Source organism: Dermacentor albipictus, unplaced genomic scaffold (assembly GCF_038994185.2).
Source record: "Dermacentor albipictus isolate Rhodes 1998 colony unplaced genomic scaffold, USDA_Dalb.pri_finalv2 scaffold_23, whole genome shotgun sequence".
Classification (NCBI taxonomy): Eukaryota; Metazoa; Arthropoda; class Arachnida; order Ixodida; family Ixodidae; genus Dermacentor; species Dermacentor albipictus.
Window position 1 is genome coordinate 4,376,837 of NW_027225577.1, and position 24,084 is coordinate 4,400,920.

The window sequence follows — 24,084 nt, forward strand, 5'->3', positions numbered from 1 at the left end:
CGGTTACGTGCAGGTCAGAGGGCTAAACGGTTCCTCCTCGTCGAATGTAGTACGAGCATTCGACTGGTATAAAAATGCATGCCGAGAAGACCTCGCCCCCAGTAATTCGCCTGGCATCATTTCGCCCAATTCCCTGGCAAGTTCCGTAGGGAAGGTACTGAAAAGGATGACTCTTACGTGCCTAAAGTGGTATCTTTAACGTCACAATATGTAATCTGACTCCATAACGAGCGTTCGGCGAGGCACTTCGTCCATAGACAATGTCATTGAGTTCACAACGTTTGTCCAGCAACAAAAATGCCTCGAGAGCAAATAAGTAGTGCTGTTTCCTGATGTGAAGTATCAGATTTACTGTTACCGCTGTGTTGCCCACGACAGCCACAAATACGCCTCACAATTCGGAATATTAAGAAGAAGACCCGTCATTCAACAGTGGCTATATGACAGTTGACATTGTCAACATTCAACGAGGCACATGAACAAACATGCCCGTTTACACCAGTCGATATGTCTCATCCACCAGCTCCACAAACTTTGTTGTACATTGCACCTAATATTAGTGCTAAATTGTTTTTCATTAATTATTAACGATATCCTACTTTAAACAAGTTGCACAGTGGCAAGCTCAAAGCAAGTAATGCTGAAGAAAACTCAGATAAAACTTGCAGGTAATGCTGTCTTTTTTTTCTGTTTGTTTTTTGGTCGCATGTGAGTTTTCTTGTGAGCAATTTTTTTTTGCTGAATGAGCATTTTCTAGGTATTTTCCGGTTTAGGCATTTCCTTTGGCGGAAACATGAATGCCAGGATTGTTGTCAAATGTTACCTGTTAGCATGTTTGAATCATCCTATCCATTTGCTTCTCCGACTACTTTAAAGTCGGAAAATTAGTTTAATTCCCCCATTTCGTACTCACACCGAGAAGTTTCGGCAACTGCTATGCGCATCCGGCAGCAAAACGTAGTCAATTATGCCGCGCACAGCTTTCCCTTGTTTTCGTCTTATGGCGTTTATTCGGACAGGCGTAATTGGAAATCAATGGGACAAGGTTTTGTCCTGCGGCACTGGTCATAAAATGAGCTATGAAAATGATTATGACGATGAAATTAACTATGTATAAACCGCACGTCTACGACTGAGTATTTGACAGCGCGGGTTAATTTGTCGTCTGTCGTTTGGGGGAGGGGAGGGGGTGTCTGGAGTCCGCCCCATTAAGTCAAACTCCTTGCACGTCTGCACTTCTTGCAAGGTATTGTGCACTCTCTAATCTTTCGGTGCTTCTATCCCTTTATGTCTTCTCCGGAATTCAGGGTCGCGTCCCCAAAACACACATTTTGTATATCCCCGTCTTTCATCGAGTAAATAACCCGAGTATTCATGCTTACCTGCGTACTATTGCACTTCAGTGGACGATTGCGGGACCACTAGACATTCGAAATTTCGTGAGATACACCCTGACATGTAAATTGGCCCGGCTTCCTGTTGAACTCACCCTGAACGATGGGATTCAACTTCGCTTTGCTAGGGAAGGGAAGGAGGAAAGAGATAAGGAGAAGGCAGGGAGGTTAACCAGAATAACGTCCGGTTTGCTACCCTACACCGGGGGAATGGGAAAGGGGATAACAAAGATAACAGGGAAAGAGAGGAGGGAAGGAAAGAAGGAAATTGCGGTGAGTTCGCTGACGTGTGTGGGCTTACAGAAATTTCATTAATAGTCACAGATGGTCGCACAAGCCCGTCGTCCTTAAGTAGCACAAAAGTGCCTTCACCGCTTTATGGGCCGACGGGCGATGGGCACTCGCTTTGCTCGAGTGCCCATACATGCAGCTACATGACATAACCGAGCACGTGTTCAGCTGTATTGATGTCCCAACCCATTGAAAATTGTTTGCTTTTACAAAACGCGGATAGATTCAATGTGCCTTGAAGCTATCTCAGCAAACTCCTCGCATTCGTCGGTGGTAAAGATTATGTGACGATGTTGGGCCACGATTCCTTGCGCCCGCATTCTGTTGCATCAAAATTAAGCGACACCGGCTTTTTTTCCGACACAGTTATTCTGCTTTCCCCTACATTTCGAAAGAATCCTTTATTCCTTGCTTTAGACTTAGGTTGCATTCATGTAAAATTGGTCCTTATGATATTCTGACCAATCTTTCATCGCAGCAAACACATATTTTTTATCGTCCTTAATTTAGCAAGAAGGGAGCCTGCTATCACTTGGAGCCTGTGAGCCCCGAACCATTCGTCTGGAACACCCCGAGCAGCCCGCAAGGAGCCGGTTTAATTCGTGACAAAGCAAGCATTAAGCTTAAAGGCACAGGCACCTAGTGGTGCTCGAAGAACAATGACAGGTCTCGGATGTGGGAGCACGACAAATCGAGGCATTCCGACTGAACGCGACCGGAGAGCGATCGAATATGTTCGCTACCATGCTGCACACCAACGCCTAGCATAGGCGTACTTACCGGAGGGGGGGGGGCACTTCCTTTCTTACTTTCAAAAGGATGGGGGGCGAAGTATGTAATTTGCCCCCCGCCCCCCGACATTTGAAAGCGGGTACATTAAGCTGCAAGCTGGAAAGTCGAACAAAACTACAGCGGAAGCTGAATTTTCTTTCTTAATAGAGTGACCACATAAGTAATGGTATCTTTTACTGAGCATCCCCTGCTTGGACAGCGAGGATTGTCTTTTGTGCCTCCTCGGGACGCCCTATGGCGGACGACGCGTGGGATTGGCCATACACACTCGCGTTGCGGAGAACACCATGGCGCTGGGCAGTTCACGCCCTAAGAAATGTCAGCTTGCGCAATTTTCATCATGTCCAGATTTTTGCGACCGCTATTTCCGTATTCGAAAACACAATCAGCTTGGCATATTTAACCCTGCGGGTGAGGGAAAGGTCCGGATAAAGCATTACATTCAGCCGAGCCCAACGACTGGCGTGCCTTACGGCAGGAAATCGCTGGTTTATCAAATACTGGAACTATTTATTCTGTCTAGAGATAGCGTACGTAGCGTTGCAGTCTCAGTATATTAAGACTGTTAAGGTGTTTATTTGATGGGACTAGGAGCAGCGCCGCGGCGACAGTCTTGGTAGAGCACAGACTCCGAGCGCGAGCGTCATTCACGGGCAAAACTGCTGAAGAGGACGACCCACTAGTAAGCGCTGGAGAGGACGACCCACTATATCGTTCCGTTCCTTCTATAGAATTAGCAAAAGGATAGACAGTTGGGCGAGTTGGTACGGTAACATCACATCGATAGCGCTCGTCCTGTCTGCTCCTTTCTGTGTCCGTGTTTCACTTCGCGCTAAAAGCCAAAATCATGTTATAGAATTAGCCTCAGGAACAAAAAGGGGGAGAGAGAGAGAAAGAACAACTTTAGTAAAAATGCCTGCAGAGTCGGTTAGGCTCCCTCCACGCAGGGAGGACAAGCTTTTACCGTGACGCGGCCACTACGTCACGGTAAAACAAAAAAGGAGCCTCCCGGCGACCTAACAGCTTGTCACTATGAGTGGGTAGTAGGGGGTCTTGAGGCGGTCGACGTCGACAATGTCTCGTCCACGACGGCGTATGGAACATCCGCAATGACAACACGAGTGGTGCGCGCCGCTATGGGGTGAATAGGCTGGGCGTTGGATGTACATGAACAATCTAATCAAACCTCTTACAGATATAACTGTCCAATTTTGTCATGTAATCACGACTCATCGTGGATACGGTGGTGAAAAGGACCATGGTCGAACGTGCAGAGCCATTTCAATGCCAATAGAGCACTGACTTAACATTTTTCTGAAGGAGTGTCACTTCTGAGGTTGATGATATTATTTTTAGGCTTTTTTCTTAATTACGAGCTACACTATTACATTTTTCCCCAGCAGGAGAAAACAAACAGCAGATATTCCGTATTTTGAAAAACGAGGGCCACTTTTTTGTGACGTGCAATGAAAATTCGCTCTGTGTAGGTTGCGTATGTGCTCTGAAAACAGTTACTGATAGTCGCTTTCTCCCAATTCTTATGCGTTGTGCGCCGCATTTAGTTCTTTTCCCCCGGTACTCTATGTAAAATATGCGGGGCACGGTGTTTATATTTATTCGAAGTACGAAGGAATGTTCTGAATGACGAGCGATATACGTTTATTTTGTGTAGGTTCATTACAGCCTTTGCAGAAAGTTGCTCATTCAAGCGCTCAAGAGTGTCATAACTGCCGCTAATATAAATGTTTCCCAGACTCCTACAACATCAGCAGAAGAGACGGTTCAAATTCCGTGAAAATAGAGAAAATTTTAAATGCAATTCGTCGCGAAACTTTCACTTTCCTGCTTTAAATGTAAGTGTTGCCAGATCATTACTAAATCCCCGCTTTCCGTGTGTTTTCGTGCATCATACGAGATTCGTAGTTTGTTTCTCCGGTGTCCACGGTGAGCTAAAGAAGGCATCTTGTTTATATTGGGGAAAATTATGGGCATTGTATCGCCAATGTGTAGGCATTCTCCAGTATATTACATATACAAGTGCTCCATAGCGTTATTAGTCTGTTTTACGAGTGGTGTAAAGCTTAGACGGCTGCGCTGACATAATTACAACTACAACTGAGGTCAAATTTTGAGAACATACGGGGAGCAATCCACAAAGGTAATGTGCGATGGTAAATGCGTGTTGATCAAATATATACAGCGTTAAAAAAAGTGCAAGCAAGTGTTCGAAAGTATCATGCTGCTGCTATAAGTTATAGGCTTCCTGAAGTCATAAGAGAACTCTGTGGTTCAGATATTTTATACTTTGAAGGAATAGGCAGCATCTTAAGTGTTAACGTTTCTGGCTTATTTAAAAGCTTATTGAACTCTCTTCCTTATTTTGCTTTTTAAAATTCAATTATGGGGTTTAACGTGCCGAAACCATTTTCTGATTATGAGGCACGCAGTAGTGGAGGACTCCGGAAATTTCGACCACCTGTGGTTCCTTAACGTGCACGTATATCTAAGTACACGGGTGTTTTCGCATTTTGCCCCCATCAAAATGTGGCCGCCACGGCCGGGATTCGATCCCGTGACCTCGTGCTCAGCAGCCCAACATCATAGCCACTGAGCAACCACGGCGGGTTTCTTACTTTCTCATGCGTGGTATATTACTTTCGCCTGGTACCCTCAATGAAGTAAAATAGACAGATTCGTTTTGTTTGGTGACTGCAAGGACGAGTTAACGGGTGCAGGTTAATGGGTTCAGTTAATGGGGACAGGTTAACACATGGGCTTTCGCAATAAATTACGTATGCAAGCACTCTAGAGTATTATGAGCGCGCCTAACGAGCGGGAGATAATTGAGCCCGCTGGCCTGGCGGAACTATAGAAGCCGCCAAGACCAAATTTAGCGAGAAATCGTGGTACGCTATGGAAACACTCTGTGCGAAGTATATATGGATCAAACACAGACTTTGTAAAAAAAATTCTTGCTCAAGTGTTAGAGCGTGTGATGTGACTGCTATCAGCTGTGCTTACCAGTGTCTCAACATAGCTATACTTGACAGCAAGTTTATGTTTTCCGGAAAGCAGACGGGGGTAACTGCAACGTGCGACACAATGTTTGCGTTTCTGGTCCAGTTAGAAGCGTTGCCAATAATTACTGACAGGAAATTACTGAGAGGAAAAAATATGAAATTTTGTTCCCTACTTTCAGGCGTCATAACATGTTTTGACAGGGCTTCAGCGATGTCCTCAGTGAACTAAACAAGACATTTTGTTTGGCGGAAATAAAGGGCGCACGCTATGGGCAATATGCAGGTAAACTTAAAAGACAGGGGACTAATTATGGCTTTTGCAGTAAATTACGCATGCAAGCGATCTGGAGTTTTACAAATATGTTTTGCGAACAGAGATTTACCCCGCTGTCCTGGGAAAACTGTGAAATCAACCGATATCAAATCTAGCGAAAACTTAGATGAGGCAAGGTGGAGGACCAGGGAGGAAGGGGCACCATGGCGAATATTTTGGCGTAGTAACGTGTGTGCTGATGAATTACTGGCTTTTTTTAACATTACCCAGCAAGAAATACGGCAAAGCATTACTTGTGGTCAAGGTTTCAAATGGAACAGTCATATATAGACGGACTTTCTAAAGTATTCGATATAGTCAAAAGAAAGTGAAACTTTTATTGCAACTGTTCGCGGGAAAGAGCTTCGCTAGAAATTGGACTGTAACTATGCCAAGATCGCACACATCTGCCACCTTTTTTTCTGGTGAATATCGAAATTGTACTTCGTTGCCTATAACCTCGACAATGCTGTTACGTAAACTAGGGACACATTTACACTGTAGACTTAAACATCAAGTACAATTCCTTGTTTAATTACTAAACTTAAAGCAACTGATTGCGCATTCTTTATGTGCGCTGTGCTGCTGCTACTGGGCGTGATCCATGACCTCTGTGAGGCCCTCATTGCCTTTCGTCCATGTATCATCTTGAGATTTTACATAGTTGCAAGAAATAAATGCAAATTCAAATAATTGTTCGGCCCGCGTGCTTTTCCAAAGACCGGTCAGATCGTTTGCGGTTTTCCTCTTCCGCCTCCCCTCCACGAGAAATAGTTGGTACGCCACTGACGCCTAGTCATTCGCGTGCACAGTCAGAAGGGTGTCGCGTTCGAATGACCGTGTTCGTCCATCATGGCGTCCCGCTCCTAGGCCTTCCGCTGGACGGCTCCGCGAAGCGGGTCTGCGCACGCGCGAAGGGTAAGCACCGCTCGCCGGCCCCAAGTACAAAGGGGAAGAGCCTACTCGCGGTCGCGCCCGACTAACCCCGCCGTTAGGTGGCGATAGCAGCGCAACACTCGCCCCATCTTGGTGAAAAGTTTTAGGGCAGCGCCCACTTTGGCTTTCTTTAACGCGATGTCACAAAACCGCGAGAACTCACCACGTCAAAGTACACGCGTTTAACGTGCCATTAATATGCCAAACAACAATGAATTCTTTTTTTCGGAATAGCCGAATACTGCCCCGTCCTGGGAAGAATAGTGCATGACTGCTCGCCGAATGTTCTGGCACTGGCTAATCACAGCTGCCGAAGAGAATGCATCTATTTGCATATAAAAATATTTACCTCGCTGTATAACGTTGTCGAGCCCTTTAGACACGTGCGCGATATCACTTTATCAACTTCTTTTTTTTTCGCAATAGCGCTGCTGCGATATTTGAAAGCTCCTGGATTGAGTCAGCGTCTGTGATCCAGACTGAGTGACCGAACAATATCCCCAGTAGACTTTCTCTTCTTCTTTGATCTTTCTGTCCCCTTTTCCCTTTCCCCAGTGTTGGGTAGCCACCCAGGCTCAGTCCTGGTTAACATCCCTACCTTTCCTTTATCATTTGCTCTCTCTCTCTCTCTCTCTTTTCGCAAGGGATCTGCCTTAGCGCCATTCTTAACATTCCGTTGCACGCCACCGCGATTTTCAGCCAGCCATCGCAAACTAAGCAAGGCGAAGCGGGTCAATAGCGAACGCTGGTACCACCTTCCTCATTCAATTATTTACTTTCACTGCGCTAGCTCGGCCGCACCGAAAGTATCTCCTCTACTGCATGCTCCTCGTCTCTTGTTAGCCAATTTGAATCTAAAGACTTCCGAAAGTAGGCAATTCTATTCGATTTGAAAGCAAACAAACGTAACCTTCTATAGACGTGGCGAGAGTATGAATGGGCTTTTCCAACACCGCTCGATGCCTGCGTCGGCGTTACGTAAATTTGACGTCAGTAGTTTGCAATAAAAAGAGATCACAATAATGCCGCGTTGCAGGGCCCAAATACTTCGCACCTTATTCCAGTCTTGATTAGAAAATTGGCGGTGCGACCAGAATCCAAACCATAGTAACCAAAACCTTGTAGCTGTAGAAACAAGAAACAGAAAGAGAGAAACTGTAATTATAAAAGCAGTCTTAAATAGCATTTTTGCGGCATAAAAAAAGTCGTATGTGCTTCTCTTACCCTTTTTATTCACCCAACCTAACTGAAGCAACCCTACGCGCAACTAAGTCACCCTGCCTTCAGCTTTGGAATAAATACTCGCAAAGGAACCTCCAATGTACGAATATAACTTTAAGCCTCGGTGACGCTAAGTTCAATTAGGCCTATCGCAGCCACAACGGCATTATGGGAGAGGTAATTTAGAACGACCAACTTTCAGTGAAATGCACACCGTGTTTGAAAAAAAAGAAATCTTATACAGCAAAGGTGGGCACACGTCTCTGCCAAAATTATTTTTTTGTTTTGTTCGATGAATACTTATACCGGATTTTTCACAATGCACCCGACTTCAACAAACTTTATTTTTATGTCAAAAAGGCTGAAACCTTTTCTACCTCTCCATATGGCACCGTTGAGCCTTTGGTAACTTAAATATGGCACGTTAGCTGCAAGCCGTCCTGCGAAAACATTGTCATTTAAAGATTCTTTTTGTATGCTCTTCAGCGAGTACAAAAACTAGAAAAGACAGCTGTTGCATTTTCCCGCGAATTCTTCATCGAAAAGAGCTAACGCAGCTTAAATCACCGTTTACAGAATTAAGGGAGATATCAAAGTATACAAAAAACAAATCTAACTAGTGCAGAAATGGAGAGGGCCTAAACAACTTTGAGACAGCCTGCACGAACCTTATAGAGACCACTTGCGGCTAACGCCACTCGATAGCGCTTCTGCTCTTTACTAACACGAAGTAAGCTGTAAAGTTGGGAAAGGACACATAATGGATTACGTAGCGAATGTAGGGCCAACCTAAATGACTACACTATATCAGAAGACCTACCAAGCCACCCTGGTGCAGGACTATCCTTTCCCGCTTGTCTTCTGACCTTTAGACTTCCTTCTATTTTCTAGGGAAGAACCACGCAACGCATTCCCTCACCAACGGACTTATAAAGCGCCATTGTCTCTCCCAACTGCCCTGTCTAGTAAAGTACAAAAGGGGGATGCGGTAGGGAAGGAACCTCAGGCCGTAACTATTAGCGGGGAAAACGGAGGAAAAACAACGGGCATGGTGAAGAGGGAAAAGCCCGCGCTTGGGATGCAGCGCTGAAGAAAGGAAGGAAAATAGGGAGTAAAGGGAGGCGGCGGGGAGAGCGAGGGCACTGTCCGGCGGCGGTAACTATTGGCCTAGAGAGGAGGAAGGCACGTTTGTGTGGGTGAGGAGGAGAAAGAAAAAAAAGGCTGGTTGCGGGATGCCCGAGCGGGAAGGAAAAGTTTAAGCGAGGAGAAGGGAAGAGTTGAAGGGGAGCCGAACAGGGAAGAGGAGGACTTTCGAGGGAGGGAGAGGGGGGAGGAGGAGCCAGGGCCCCCACCACCGACCGGGCCTCGGTTCGGTCCGGGCCCCCAGTCGCCGGAGCCCAGCGCCAGTGCAAGCAGCCTGGTCGCGGCTGCGCGCCCTGTAAGCGGCGGCGCGGCGCTACACCACTGCCCCCCTTTCCCCAACCGACGCCGAATTCGACGACTGGTGCCAGGATTCTCTCATCGCCGGGCGCCGGTCCCGAACGCGGTCGGAGAGAAAGAAAGAGGAAGGACTTTGAGTGACTGACGCTCTCGGCAGCCTGCCGCTGTGCTCCTTCTCGTCTGTGCAGTGCTGCGGTGCTGACTTTACCAGTTGTTGACGCGTTTCTTCACTTCCGATCGACAACTTTGCTGTGGCTGGCGGCAGCGGCGGCATTAGGCAGTGCGCAGAGGGCTGCTCCCGGATCGTTTTCTGCCTTCGTGTGCGGTTTTCGGGTTTCGCGTGCATCTCGAGCCTGGGACTCGGAGGACAGTTTGGTGGAAATCGTCCGACGCGCATCTCCCGCTCAACTTGTTCGCAGTCGAGAAAGTGCCGCTGCGTCAAGAGCGCTTCACAGGTCCTTGCCAACTTGTCAACACATATTAAGACATCTATATTTCCGAGACACCATGTTACTTAAACTTATTCCTGGGTTCTCTACGATAACTTTGCATTATCCGCACTAGTCACATCGCTGTATTGCGGCTCAGACTCGTTTTGTGGCCTTGCGTGTTAATTATCACTCAGTCACTATCGTCACTATGTATATTAATCTTGTTCCCTAAGCGGCCCATTTTCCTTAAGCGAACTTCTTTATTTTTCCTTGCAAAATTATTTAGTTACCGCCTGTCTTCAGTGCTCGAAATCGAATCTTTTTGTCGCAAGTTTTGTCGTGTGCTGGGTTTGCGTACCCGTAAATTTTTTTAGAACTGTCCAAATTCGGCGCATAGCTCACGGGCAGAACCCACTACTCTGCGCGCAACGACACCGAACAGGACTTCTAAGCACCAGAACACTGTTCTTGGCCTGTTGGCAAGCAGGTAATCAGTGCTGGGACAGCTTTGCTCGTGCGCTACCACGCCCACCACCGCGGCTGATACCCGACAGAACTGATACCCATCGGTGAACGAGAAACCGTGCTAAGGTAACACGCGGCTCGAAATTCACATCCGCTGCCTGGATTATCGCGCACGCAAGTCGCGACGCTATAGTCCGCTGCAGAACTGCTCCGGGAAGCTGTCGTCCCTTGCGCGCCGAACTGCGAAAGCCACAGTCTCGGTAGAACGGTATCTTAGCGCGGGCTTCTGAGCTCGGCTGCAGCGCATCCGTCGCGTGACCCGGAACGATGTGACAGACCTGCGCGCCGAACGCTAATCAGCGGCAGCGATAAAACGCGAAGGAAAAGTGACTCTGTGCGCTTCTTCAGCGACCACAGCACGGGGCCGAGTTCGAGTCGGTGCTGTGACGGCGAGTCGACGAAGGCGCTTACCTGCGGGGAGCAACTCGGAGCCACGCAGCCCTAGACGCGCGGCGAGGACCTTCCGGAGCGCGCGACTGAGCCACAGGCTTCCCACTCGAAGAGCACGGTGAGTTTTCGTGGCCACGCTTTCTGCGCGGCCCCGCGTCGCGAACGCTCTACAGGTGCACGCTTCTTCGGGCGTGCCCGCCGCACGGTTTGAGGAACGGAATGTAGCGGCGCCAAAGAAGTGCGTTCTTTGAGGTGCCGCCTATATGGAGGGTTTTTCCTTTTTCTTTTTAGCTGCACCAAATGTGTGAAAGATTGCCTGGGGCAGATAGCCAAATTCTAACCCTTGATCTAATGCAATCGATGACGCGGCCGTTACTTGTACGAGAAGTCAAAATGTTCCACTGAATAATTAGCGTAATTGCGCTTATTAAGGTTTAATTCTTTACTTTACGCCACGTATTTTTTATGGATGTATTATAGCCACTGAGTTCGCAGGGCGTACCCGCTTGGAACGAATTCTATGGACAGCTCCAGTTTCAAGATGCTAAGTTTCAAATTATCTGACAAAATGCATTGGCGTTCAAGTTACTTTCTTTAAGTAACCATTGTTGTATGCCTTGAAGCGCGAAATTATTTTGGACTACACTGCACTTCGACGGGCACCTTGAAAATTAATATCTCGGAACTGGTGCTGTCCAGAGAACTCGTTCCGAGTAGATGCGCCCTGTGAACTCAGTGGCTACAATTCGTCGATAAGAAACGTGTGACGTAAAGTAATAAATTAAGAAACGTTAATTAGCGCAGTCACGTCAATTATTAAATTCAACATTTTGATGTCTCGTTGAAGTAATGGTCGCCTCATCGATTAATTTAGATAACAGGCTGTAATTGCGATATCTGCCGTAGACAATCTTTAGAATATTTGGTGCAGCTAAAGAAACAATACCCTGTATGCAGAGAGAGAATGTGGGTTGGAAAGGCAGGGAGGTTAACCGGAATAGCTTCTGGTTTGCTACCCTGCGCGGGACAAGTGTAAGTGTAAAAGAAAGGCGTAAGCGGTAGCGAAGCGATAAAACAAGGGCATAAAAAAAAACAGAGCGACACGGGTGGTTTGACGCGCAATAATTTTCTCTCCGTTGAGCGGGATTTCCATTGATATACTATAATTCTGTCAAATAAAGACGACCCAAGTGAGGGCAGTGTAGTCGTGAGGTTCAGTCTTGTCGTATGAATTTGGGCGCAAAACAGAAAAAGTTGATCGTGATACCTTGCTGTGCAACTCCTACAGGTCGTATAGTACCAGCGTCGATTTGCCTTCCGGTGAATTCTGCCTAGCAGCATCAGGGCAAGTTCAATTAAAGCAATAAGTACTTTTATTGTAAGATATACTTCTACATATAATTTTATTTTCACTGAGATTTCGCAAGGCCGTTACATTAAAACTTAATTTGGGCCTAGTTGGTACATAATTCTTAGGTCTTAGGTGTTTGTGCTGTAACATTAAGTTACGTCACATTAATTCGTCTTGAATGTTCAATAGAGCACTGTATGTATTTTATCATGATATTTTTTCATCAAAAAATGAATAGCCACAATCCTAGCGGCCCTAGCCATAGCAGAAGCGAGCCAATGAATAGACGTCGATTATTTTAACGGCCCGCGAGCAGGCAAAGACCGGCAATGACTGCTTTGTTAAATATGGCACAAGGAAGATGCACGAGCATCTACTTTCCGAGGAAGGGGAAGTTGTTCCCAACGTAAATAAGAGTTAATATGCGAGATATGCTCGTCACACCAACACTTCGCTGTCTCGATTCAAGCAGCTGTGATTCGTGCAGGAGCAAACCAAACACAACGAAAAAACTTGAGATATGCGTGATGTTTGCCACTAGCCCCTCCTTTAATGCACGAGCAAAAATGCACATATAGAAATGCTTCTATGAAATCCGCATGCGTGTGAACTTTCGGTCAGCCTCCCCATAAGGAGCTCCCGAAGTGAAAGCTAAAAAAGTTCACATATAGGGAGCTTGTTTTTTACAATTATATATTTGCCCAACATCAGGATCAACGTTCGCATTATTATCGTCCGCGTTGATTGGAGACGATAATATGCGACCCGAAAAAAGCCGCCTTTTATGTCATGTCAGCAGACGCAGTGGCCTGTAACCACTGAACTCAGTGACTCCAGCAAAGCTAGGATCTCCTCCTTCAATTTTCCTACGCATATTCCGATATTATAGTTCTACAATCCTGTGAAAGAGTACGGCAAAGCGTCCCTGCCCTTCGCTCGCATTTCCCCAGCTACAAACCTTGCAGTTTTCATCACACTAGCGCGTCAACCAGTAAGCTTTTCGTGTGAGCAGCCTTTAGGGCGATAGAATCTTGCAGAACTGGGTGTTGTCATGTTCAACCATCGAGAAGGTGCGTGAACCTCTAAACTGAGTGGCCAGTTGAAGTAGTTAACTCTTCTATATTGCAACTCTTTGCAATGCCTATTGTTGCATCTTGCGTGGGCAATATACATCTGTCTTCAGTGTGGGACTTACGCAATACACAACAGCAGATGGTCAGATGGGTTGTGAATAACTTAGTTTGTGCAGCAATGATACAAGCTATTTTGTAAGCCGGCTTTGGAAGAAGCCAAAGAATTATTTTCCATACAAGAGCAGACGCGGTTACAATGGTACACAATGATAAATAATGATTTCTTTAAATACGATGGCATTTGTTACACCGCATACTTAAAAGGGGCCTGACAATTGAAGAGTAAGTGGTAAGCAAGTGTAAAAACTTACAAGAATAATAATATAAAAATGAAGGAAATTGTAAAATCCGCCTATTCGTTAGCCACAGCGGTCACAGAACCATTCTGTTCGAGCAGTAATCAGAACTATATTGAAAAGTGAGAATGTAAAACAGAGAAATGCCGACCAAGAAAGAACTGGATTATTTTATTAGAATTTTTGAAACCGGTATTCATTTTTTATTCCAAACGCCTGGGCACGTACCCACTGGCAAGCTCGCCCACTTGCGAACGTATGCTAGACGCAACACTTGATTCCGGCCCGAGTTTACAGAACCATGAAAAAAGAACTGTAAATTCCGGGCTTTGGAATTGTGTTTTCCGTGAAAACTCACATTTAGGATAAGCGCGAACGTAAAATTCCTCTGCGAAGTTTTTGCTCAATACGCCTGGAGTCATGTTACAAAAACTTAATTATATAATGGTCAGGATAATATGTTGTAGATAGCATATTTCCCCCTTTTTAGGAAATGGTTTTAAGTGGGAAGCAGCGTAATGGCAAGAAGCAGTGAAATGCAAATTACATTATCTGCACCGTTTCCTTCTGTGCATTACAACTCAACCTTGCACTAGGGTGCCGCTGAGCGCATTCAATTTTTATTACTGATTTACTATGATCGGCGTTCAGAGAGGCCGCCATTTTATTTTGTACTACCTGTGCTTAGGGCCACTGCAGCACCCCACCTCCCTCCCCCCAACGTTGCCGCTCAGGCGGCGTCCCGTAGTACCTTCTCCGCGCACTTTGCTATCAGTCAAGGCCAGTAATGGCACAGATGCCATTTGCCGCAAACATTCAGTCCTGGCGGGCACCCTTAACGCGAAGAAAAGCAAATACAGACCACGTGCTTATTCCAAGGCGTGCGAGGCTGCTGATGTTCAGCCCGCTGTGAACAGTCTTTGGCCATAAAATGTCTTGACCACTTGTGGGTTCATAGGCACTCTATGGCGGTGCAACATTGAACATTCCATTTCAATAAACATTTAAGTAATTGTTGATCAATCAGCCAATCGATCAGTAAATTGATCAGTCGATCGATCGATCAGTCAATCGAGTGATAAATCAAAGTAAACAAACAATCATCAATAGGCCAGGCCTGCTTTTGAAGGCTCCTTGCAGCCGTCATTGCCCCCAGTTACTCTGTGAAGATGAAATGATATTTTCTTGAACTTTTCGCTATATCTATTAAATTTTCTTCATAAGACACTCATTATTTTGGCTGTGGTACGTTATTTTCGTATATAACGTGCCAAACCACTAATTCAGGTAGCGCATCGCAGGTCCATCACCCATTATTTTGGAGATAAAATTGGCCTACCCAGGTAGGTGATGTATACGGTACGCTAATAATTGTGTTGCCAAGTGGTGACCGCTGACGTCAAATCTACAAACTCTCCTGAATTCCCACATGCGTCCAGGTGCGCATTCAAGTTTGCCAGTCATTTTTAAAAGCTTCAGACGGTGAAGTCTCTAGTGAGAAGATGTGTTTCACAAGTTTACTGAATACAGTTTCCGGAAGACACAAGCTTCGCAGGTTTTGTTATAGACAAATTGAAAAGCAGGTTATTGGGAGAACAGTCTTTATCTCTGGTTAGTATTTTCTCGGCTGTCATGCATGGACATTCTAGGATAGCGAAAGAAAGTCGCACCTGCACACCGTCGTTACTAAGAGTGAAGGCAACCGGTGGCGTATTTTTGACCCAGTGTATCTTAGCCTCAAGAGCAGCCTACATCATTTAACATTGAGCAAAGACAGAAATTATTATTCCCAATTATCAGAATTAAACACTCGAAGGTGGGTGATGATGCATGCGTCATGATTATAAGTGGAAGCCTTTAAAATTTTAGTTTACTTTGCATGAACGGCGAGAAACTGCCGCCGGCGATAAAATAAGTAAGCAAGAAGTCATATTTTGCTGAATAATAGCAACGTTGTCGTCCGACTGCGAGGTACAATCGATGCTCATTAGTGGCTAACCTCAAATTTGCCATCAAGTGCAAATCTCGACATTTTGAGTGCGCCTTCTCCGCGAACTGTGTTCGAGCGTTCACTCGTTCCTATGTTTGCGTCCATAAAAGTTCAAATATGATGTGCGTCTGGAGGTAAACATAAATGGCTGCTTATTTATTGGTTGGATAAATATCCTATATGAATTATTTCATTCCTGCTTTTTCTGCATATTTTACAGGAACCTTGAATACAGCCATACATCCACTATCCAGCCGTCACAAGTAAAATCAGTCTTCATGTATATCAATACTTTCGTTCCCTTCGACCGTTCCCATCTTTCTCAATACTTAGGGGAATTCTGCAGTGCTCTTCTATATATGTGGGAGCAGCATCTCAATATTTTGCGCCGTTCATTTGTGGTTCCTTGTTCAAGCGCTGTGCTATATTTAGTTCGAGATGCGGGACGGCTAAGCAGCTGAATGACAAAAATAAATCACTCCGTGGTCTAGAGTCAGTGATCTCTGTACTGCTGTGTGAAATCAACTTGGGCATCACCTTGGAGCGATGATAGATAAAACGAAAGATCTGATGAAAAGGCAGGCTGAGCTTGCTTGGCTATCCTGCATGGCGGAAGGGGGAAAAGGGAACAGAAAGGTGAGAGAAGAAATGTTCACAGCACGCCACTACCATACATGATGAAATGTTCACGGTTCTATAAGTCGCAGGCGGTCGCACTAGCTTTGTGCGTATCTGAAAAAAAAATTTCAGCAACGCTTTTGTGTCTTCGTGCATCGTAGGCGCACAGATTCACGCTTCAATAATATCAGGTTTACGAACTACACTCAAAAGAAATATCTTGAGCGCAAGCTTTTATCATGCAGTGCCGATTGAACGAAAGAGCTGAAACGTGCAGAGACAAACTAGAAGAAATTTCTCCGTCTTCATTAAGTGCCACTTCGTTATGGCAGCACGCCTAATTGCTTTTGTTCATTGGCGCAACCTGCAACAACTGCAGCAGGTAACACGTTCTTTTTCCTCTGTGTTTTACGGCCCTTTTTACAAATGCATCGAAATTATTAACCTTCATAATGAGCAAGCTAGGAAGGTCGCATTTGGGAAACACTCTTACCTTGCTGAAAAATTGCAATCCCTTTTCCGGCTTTTAGGCGCGTATCGTTATTTTCATAGCCACACAGGCTCCAAGATGAAGGATGATGGCTTCTTTGAGGGAGAAGTGTCGTGCATTTCTCTCGGCATGCCACTGGCCCTGATATATTGGATGAAATGCTAATCAAGTACTCAAAACTGTTGTCGAGCTGTTTTCTAGCGAGATTCTCGCAGATCAATTTCTCTGCTTCGACGACTTATAGGCAGCGCGGCTTCTTGAATAAAGTAATGACCAAACTTAAATAATGCTCCTAGGCAACACATGTCATAATTGGTTATTTGATAATCATACGTTCTTTCCAGCCCCATTGAACAGGAGCTTAAAGTGCTTGATTATGAAACGTTACCTCATAAACCACTTAGGAGCGTTCTTGAACAGCAGTAAATACATCAGTCGATAGCCGACGCAGCCCACCGCTCAGGAAATACAGGAATCAATTTGTTGTTGAGACGGGTTTATAAATATACGGAGGCATTCCGTGTAATCAATTAGCCATTTTCATGAGTCTCACAAGTTATCTCTCAAAACCAGCCATTCAATTCTGAGGGCAAAAGGGAAAATTCGTGCCACTGGTTGCATTTAGAATGCAGCCACGGAGTCGTGCATTTACAAGCTGTAAACGTGTTCTCGCGAGGATTCTATTCCAACAAGTATTCGCCACCTAAGAAGGTCGAACTCACTGAGCTCTTCGAAGCACTATGAACTGGTCTTGGCCATCCATCGCTATTGTTTGCTAGAAAATTGCTCCCTAGCGCCTGCACCCAAGCTTCCACACGCACATCCAGGCAAGCCTGACCACGCTGGCACCCACCTGTAGGCCTGTGGCGCATGTTGAGAAGTGACTGACGGACTCCTTTATTACGTACAAGTCATGGCCGAGCAGACAACTAGAACACAGTGGGTGAGCGCGGACCGCGGTTTACGGATTAAACTTCACTTCGTCTCTGACGCCAGCATGTGACCGTGAAAAAAAAGCTGCCCACTTGAGAAAGGACTATAGATGGATGGAGGGATGGATGGATAGTTGTAGGGATATATGGATGGAGGGATAGATATGAGCGTTCCCTTTGGAACGGGGTGGTGGGGTGCGCCACCATGCTCTTGTACCAAACTTTCTAAACCTCTATTTTGAACTTTGTTTTTGTGCGCCTCCATTGTTTGTCGTTTGGTTACTTTTCTTCCACCAATCTTGCAATTGCCTCTTGCGACGTATATTACGCTGTGGCGTAGTTGCGCACTATCTGGAGGTGTTTCAAGGTACCGCGCCCGCCACTTTATCACCTATGAGGTATGCGCGTGCCGTCACGCGCAGATCTCGGAGACCATGGCCGCTATATGAACTTTAAAAACGCTGAAAAATGAGTTTCTGTTTGAGTTTACGCGTAAGAGAATTATGTTTTCTCGTATAATAATATTACAATCCGACGCTATCATGTCTCTAGGATGTGCGTAAGTCGTACTTTAGGATTTTTCTGCCGTGTTTTGCTTTGAGAAATTCAGTTCCGTAACTTCATTACGCTACTTGGAGGACCTGCGTGGTTCGGTATGCGTGGTTCAAGATAAGTTTTTGTCGAAACTACGGCCGACGCTGAACGTGGGACGCCGAATTTGTTGCGACACGGGGCCCTAATCTCATTTCGCGTTAAAATTTCAAATCGGGCGTCAGCGCAGTGTGAGGCGTCTACTCTGTGGTGTCCTCGTCACATCGCTGCGCAACGAGCCAAAGCGTGCTGCGAGTCATGAGACAAGGAAATCACTTTAAAATATAGACTGGTACTGAAATGGAACTTATATCAGGTTTATCGAGGCAACAATACATCTCTCCTTGAAAATCACTTAGTTCCTCCCATGAGCTGGCGTTGCCTAATTTTACATGTTCATGTCATCCCAACCGATAAATACTCTGATCGTACACTGAAAAATGAGCCTTAGTAGAAGTATTTGCGCTCTGTGGCGATGCGTTGTCTAATGGACACGAAAGCTGAGCCATCAATCTATTGTATGGTCGCCTCCTACATGGTACTCTGCGCATTCACTTCCACGTAAATAGATATGTTGTGTGCGGGATGGAAATGAAAACCGAGCGATAATGGGAGGGCGTTAAGGTCACAGTACGGCCTTACAAGTGTGGGTTCGAACAGCACCTTTTTCTCAGGTTCGGTTTTATTTACCCGCAGCGGTATCCCAGTGGCTATGGCGTCATGCTGCTGAAGACAGTCACAGGTTCTACCCCAGCCGCGGCGGCCACATTTCAATAGAGGCGAAATGCAAAAAGAAAATGCTTGTGTACTCGGATTTACGTGCGCTTTAAAGATTCCCAGGTATGCATAACGGCGGTGTTCGCACAGCGCACGAAGGTCGGAAATGAAGGACAGAGACGAGCAAAGAGTGCTAACCTCTAACTACTCTGTATTTGTGGACGAGCATAATACATATGTGCGGCCAACAGGAAAACACACAGAAAAAAAGGGGGGATCCGCAAACCAGCATATTAAGTGAAATTACCTCACGTGCCCACGATTGCCCTGCGCTCGGTCAGATAATCTCGCTTAAGTCATGTTTAACACGAGAGACATTCAGGCAGTGCAGCCGGGTTTTAATCAGAATGACGACATATGTTCAGTAAAGCTCAAGAACCGTGCAAAAAAACTTTGTGACGCCTTAAGATTCCCAAGGTTTTCAAAAGCAATCGACATCTGCAAAAAGCTGAGTCTGGACATGTTATTCACAGCAAAAACTCACAAATTGGACTGCCTGTTACGGGTTATTGTTACAGAAAATGGGACCTGGCGAAAGTCTGTAGCCCTTTTCTTGCAAGAAAACATTAAGCTTCTAACCATTGACTACTCTTTTGTGATAAAAAACTCAGACGCTGTTATTAACATTCTTAAACAAGGTAACACAACAGACATTAAAGCTTTATATTACTCTGTCGCAAAAACAGCTACTCTTGTGTGTAGAAGAATGTATGGAGACATTCGGACCTTCCACGATCTGAACATACACGGGTATTCGCAACAACAGTTTGCTGGAATTCGCTTGAGGAATACGAAATGCTTCTCTTGTGGAACACATCTCACCCATCTCCGTGCTTTTCTTTACTTCTCACTGCACTTGTGGGGTCTCTCGCCCCCTACATCGCGCTGTTGGATGTACAACACCCCGAGGACCCTCCCGATTCCCGTTCACCCGCGGAGATCGCTTCGAGGAAGCGAGGAAATAGATCGCGTGATAGCGAAGACACAAAGCTGCACTCCGCATCAGGTGACGAGTCTTCGGAAGAGAGCCTTCGAGTTGTCCAGTACTGCAAGGCCAAACGAAGAATTCTCAGCGCACCTTCGGTGTCATGTTCGACCACCGTGAGAATTGCACCTCAACGATGGCCTCACTCCATACTGTTTGTGCTAAAGAATGCCACTGACAACCTACACTTCCTCAACCGGCAAGCACTCGCCGTGTATCTAGAAAAGACTGTGCCAAACGAGATCACGGATGTCAGTATAAGCACTAGGAGAAACATCCTGGCAATCGACGTGATGAAGCCGAGTGCGCTGAACATACTACAATATGTAACGCAGCTGGGCAACATCAAGGTTCGATCCATCGTGCCAGCGAATGGTGCCACAATAACAGAAGTCATCTATGACATTGACAATGAAATACCTAACGCAGACCTCCCAGTTTTCATAAAGCCACGAAGTGAACACAACGTCATTGTGCACGTTGGCCGCCTCTGTAACACACGTTGTGTGAAGATAACGTTCAAAGGTTACTGTCTTCCATCCTACGTCGAGATTGGCCACTTTCGCCACCAGGTTCGACCATTTATTCCAAGACCAATGCAATGTTTCAACCGTCAGAAGATTGACCATGTGAAGGGTGTTTGCAGAAATTCTGCTGTGTGCCCTCGATGCGCGCAACCCCACACAAAAGTTAACCGGAGCGCAACTACGTTGAAGAGTCCTAACTGTCAAGGTGATCACTGCACCTCTTTCAAGACTGTCCCCAGATAAAGAAAGAGATCACCATTCTTAAACAAATGGTGAGAAACACCTATACCCACAAAGGGGCCGCTGCGAAAGTCCGGCGAAGACGACGTCACCATCGAAGGCCCTCACGACGGAAAGCATCAACTTTTCAAAAAAAGTGTACTCGTCAAGCAGCACCATCAGCGGAAGTTTTCAGCACACAAAACACTGATGTTTGAGAAGTTGAGCCTCCGGACCTCATGGCAATAAAAGTTTTCACACACACACACCGTTGTTTGAAGGGCGAAAATTACCATATCTCTCTCTACAAATGAATGGCCGTCCCTTACGCGTACACGACCGGCAGAAGAGCCACAAAAGAAGCCGCCCCCACTACAGCAAGGTGCCGTATCCGAGGAGTCATGATAAACAGATGAGCAAGTGATAATTCTTCTTAGGCCTTTAATGAATGTCATTCGCGTGTTGCTAAACAACATGCACACACAGTCTGTCAGAAGTGCGCTTCAAGGACTGCTCACTCTGAGACCGATGATGGCAACCCTTGAGTAGATCATGGCTCCGCAGCGACTGTGTTTCAGGGATGAGGTACGACAAGCAGCTATTCTTCAGTGGAATGCCCACGGACTCCGAGCGCGCATTTCGGATTTCCGTCGCTTCGTGTATGCCAAAATGTGTCCCATTATCGTCATTTGCGAGCCAAACATATCGAACACGATGAGGCTTTCTAGATGTGAATCGTTAATGTCGTCAACTGTTGGTGAAAACATCAAGGTTTTAGTGTTTATTCGCTGTGGCCTCACTCACATTCATCACCTTGTGCCACCCAATGACGATAATTATGTATGCCTAACAGTAAAGAAAGAGAATTTTACGTTTAGTGATGTGGCGTGCCTACGTACTCCATCAAGACGATTTTGTCACAAAAGACTACGAGACATCCTTTCCTCAACTCCCGATCCCTGTGTCATTATTGGATACTTCAACCCCTTTCCCCTCCCCCAGTACAGGGTAGCGAACCGGAGATAATCTCTGGTTAACCTCCCTGTCTTTCCTTTGCCTTTCTCTCTCTCTCAACGCCCTTCATACATTCTGGGAAAGTTCGGAGATCAACGCAAGAGGTAGAGCTCTGGTATCTTTCGCCTCTAGTAATGAACTCTGCCTGTTGAATGATGGGAGCCCTACGTTTCCACGTGGCTCCCCATACAGCAGCTGTCGTGACTTGGCTTTTGTCTCGCGAAGCCTTGTCAGATGTGCTGGGTGGTTTGCGGACATAGAGGCGCACGGAAGCGACCATATCCCCACGTTCGTCAAATCAGAGGATTCTCTCCTTCGATATGAGGAATAGGATCCAAAGAGTCGACTGGACTAAATTTAAGTCTGTCATGGAAGCACACTTGGAAGAGGCAATCAAAAGCGCGGTGCAAGACATTATGCGTACTCTCACATGCTCTTTGAAACTGAGAGAATTTGATATGGAACCAGAACGACTTGGAGCAATCCGATGACGTGCTGAAAGAAACTACCCGTGTGCGAAGGTAATGGATGATTTACGGACCGCCAGGCGCAAGCAAAAGATCCAGCGCCGGTTAGACAAGCTCGGATCGCAACGTTTGCCTGCCTTCTGTGTGTCTCTAGATACATGCAAGCCTTCATCGCGACTATGGAGAACGTTGCACGGTCTCCGGACACCCCCGTACAGCAGTTCCCATTAGAGGCTCTAGCCCTCTCTCAAAAGAGACCGGAGATTGACAAGGCAGATGAGTTCTGCGCGAGGTTACGCGGCCAACTCACAGCTCCCAACATTCCACTGCATTCGAGTAGTTGTCCGCCTCCACGCGATCACCGCATAAATCTACTATTCTCAATCCACGAACTTAAGGCAACATTAGCTTTGTGTAGCCGCACATCAGCGCCAGGATCTGATGGAATTTCCTACCGAGCTCTGTGTCAACTGGGTGATTGAGCGAGAGTTGTTCTCCTTGAGCTGTACAATGAATCTTGGAGAAATGGCACGCTACCAATAAGTTGGAAGACAAGTTGCCTTGTTCCACTGCTGAAGCCTGGCAAGTCGCCGTTGAAACTCTCATCATATCTCCCGATCGTTTTGGCAAGCTGTGTGGGCAAATTAATGCAGAGGATGGTACTAGGTCGCCTGCAGTGGTACTTGGAGTACCACAACACCTACCCGGATGCCATGGTGGACTTTTGACGTGGTCGATCATAGATTGATAATGTCGTCGACCTGGTGACCTGCATTCAGCATGAAAAATGCCGTGAGCGTCTTGGCACTTTTTTGTTCCTCGACATCAAAGGGGGTTACGACAACGTTACGCATGAAGCAATCTTCTCTGCTCTCGAAGAAGTAGGAGTGAGTGGCCGAATATTTCAATGAATACGAAGCTATCTCTCCTTACGATCCTTTTGTGTAAGCCCCGAGAAAGGCCATACTTCTCTAGATTGTAGCTACCGCGGCGTCCACCAGGGTGGTGTACTTAGCCTTATGTTATTTAATCTAACCGTAATTGTTCTCCTTGAGCACGTGCCCAGCACAATCAGGCTATCAATGTACGCGGACGACATCTGCATACGAACGTCTGCAGTAACACGCCTACAGCTGCGAGCGAGAATTCAGAGAGCCACCACTCAAACTGCTATCTACCTCCGTAATCGAGGCCTGGAAATTTCCTCCGAGAAATGCGCACTAGTGCCATTTACGCGCAAACCCATCACAAACCACAGCGTAATAATAAATGGCCAAATAATACCATATGCTCGATCGTACAAGTTTCTAGGTGTCATAATCGACAGCGACTGGTCATGGAGCCCTCACGTATCATACGTGAAGAAACGGTTGACAGGCATTTGCCAGCTGTTCATGTTTTTCACTGTCAAAACTTGGGGTAGGTCGACAAATGCTATGTTACAACTGTACAGGGTGCCTTTTCTAGGCTTTTGCGAAACAACTTGCCAGCAATAACCAACACATATAAAACGAATATACGCACAATACAAAGTGTTCAGGCTGAAGCGCTCCGCATCTGTCTACGCCTGCCTCAGAGTGCATCAACAGTGTCTACTATAGCAATCGCTAGAGGCCACTTTGTCAAGACCCACATTGAAATTTAAGCGCTTAGGTCCCATATAAGGCATCTTGCCCGGACTCCTCTCCCCCACCTAGCCTGTCTACCAGTGGACAGACCACGCACATCTTTCAGCCAAACGATAACCGCACATTGTAAATCATTTCCAGCTTGTTTCACTCCCGCTGCGCGACCTTCGATTCCTCTATGGTGCCTTGCTCAGCCAAAAATCAACCTCACAATATCTGGTATCAGGAAAAAAAGCTGATCTATCATCACCAGCCATATACCGTGACTCTACGCATATCTACACTGATTAATCTACTCTGCCAAACAGCTCCG

The 24,084-nt window shown here is 46.1% G+C and overlaps 1 protein-coding gene across 7 annotated transcripts in view; it reads left to right on the forward strand.

The window, feature by feature from the left end:
• The first annotated feature begins 10,350 nt into the window (after positions 1–10,350).
• LOC139052454 (alpha-2C adrenergic receptor-like) overlaps positions 10,351–24,084 on the forward strand; it is a 744,579-nt gene continuing 730,845 nt past the window's right edge. For 6 of the 7 annotated variants that reach the window (XR_011509911.1, XR_011509912.1, XR_011509913.1 and 3 more), the window contains exon 1: positions 10,351–10,871. The gene's annotated coding sequence lies outside the window, so the exon portion shown is untranslated. Of the gene's footprint in view, positions 10,872–18,850; positions 19,004–24,084 lie in introns of those variants that run through there. The other variant, XR_011509914.1, reaches the window with a different exon arrangement.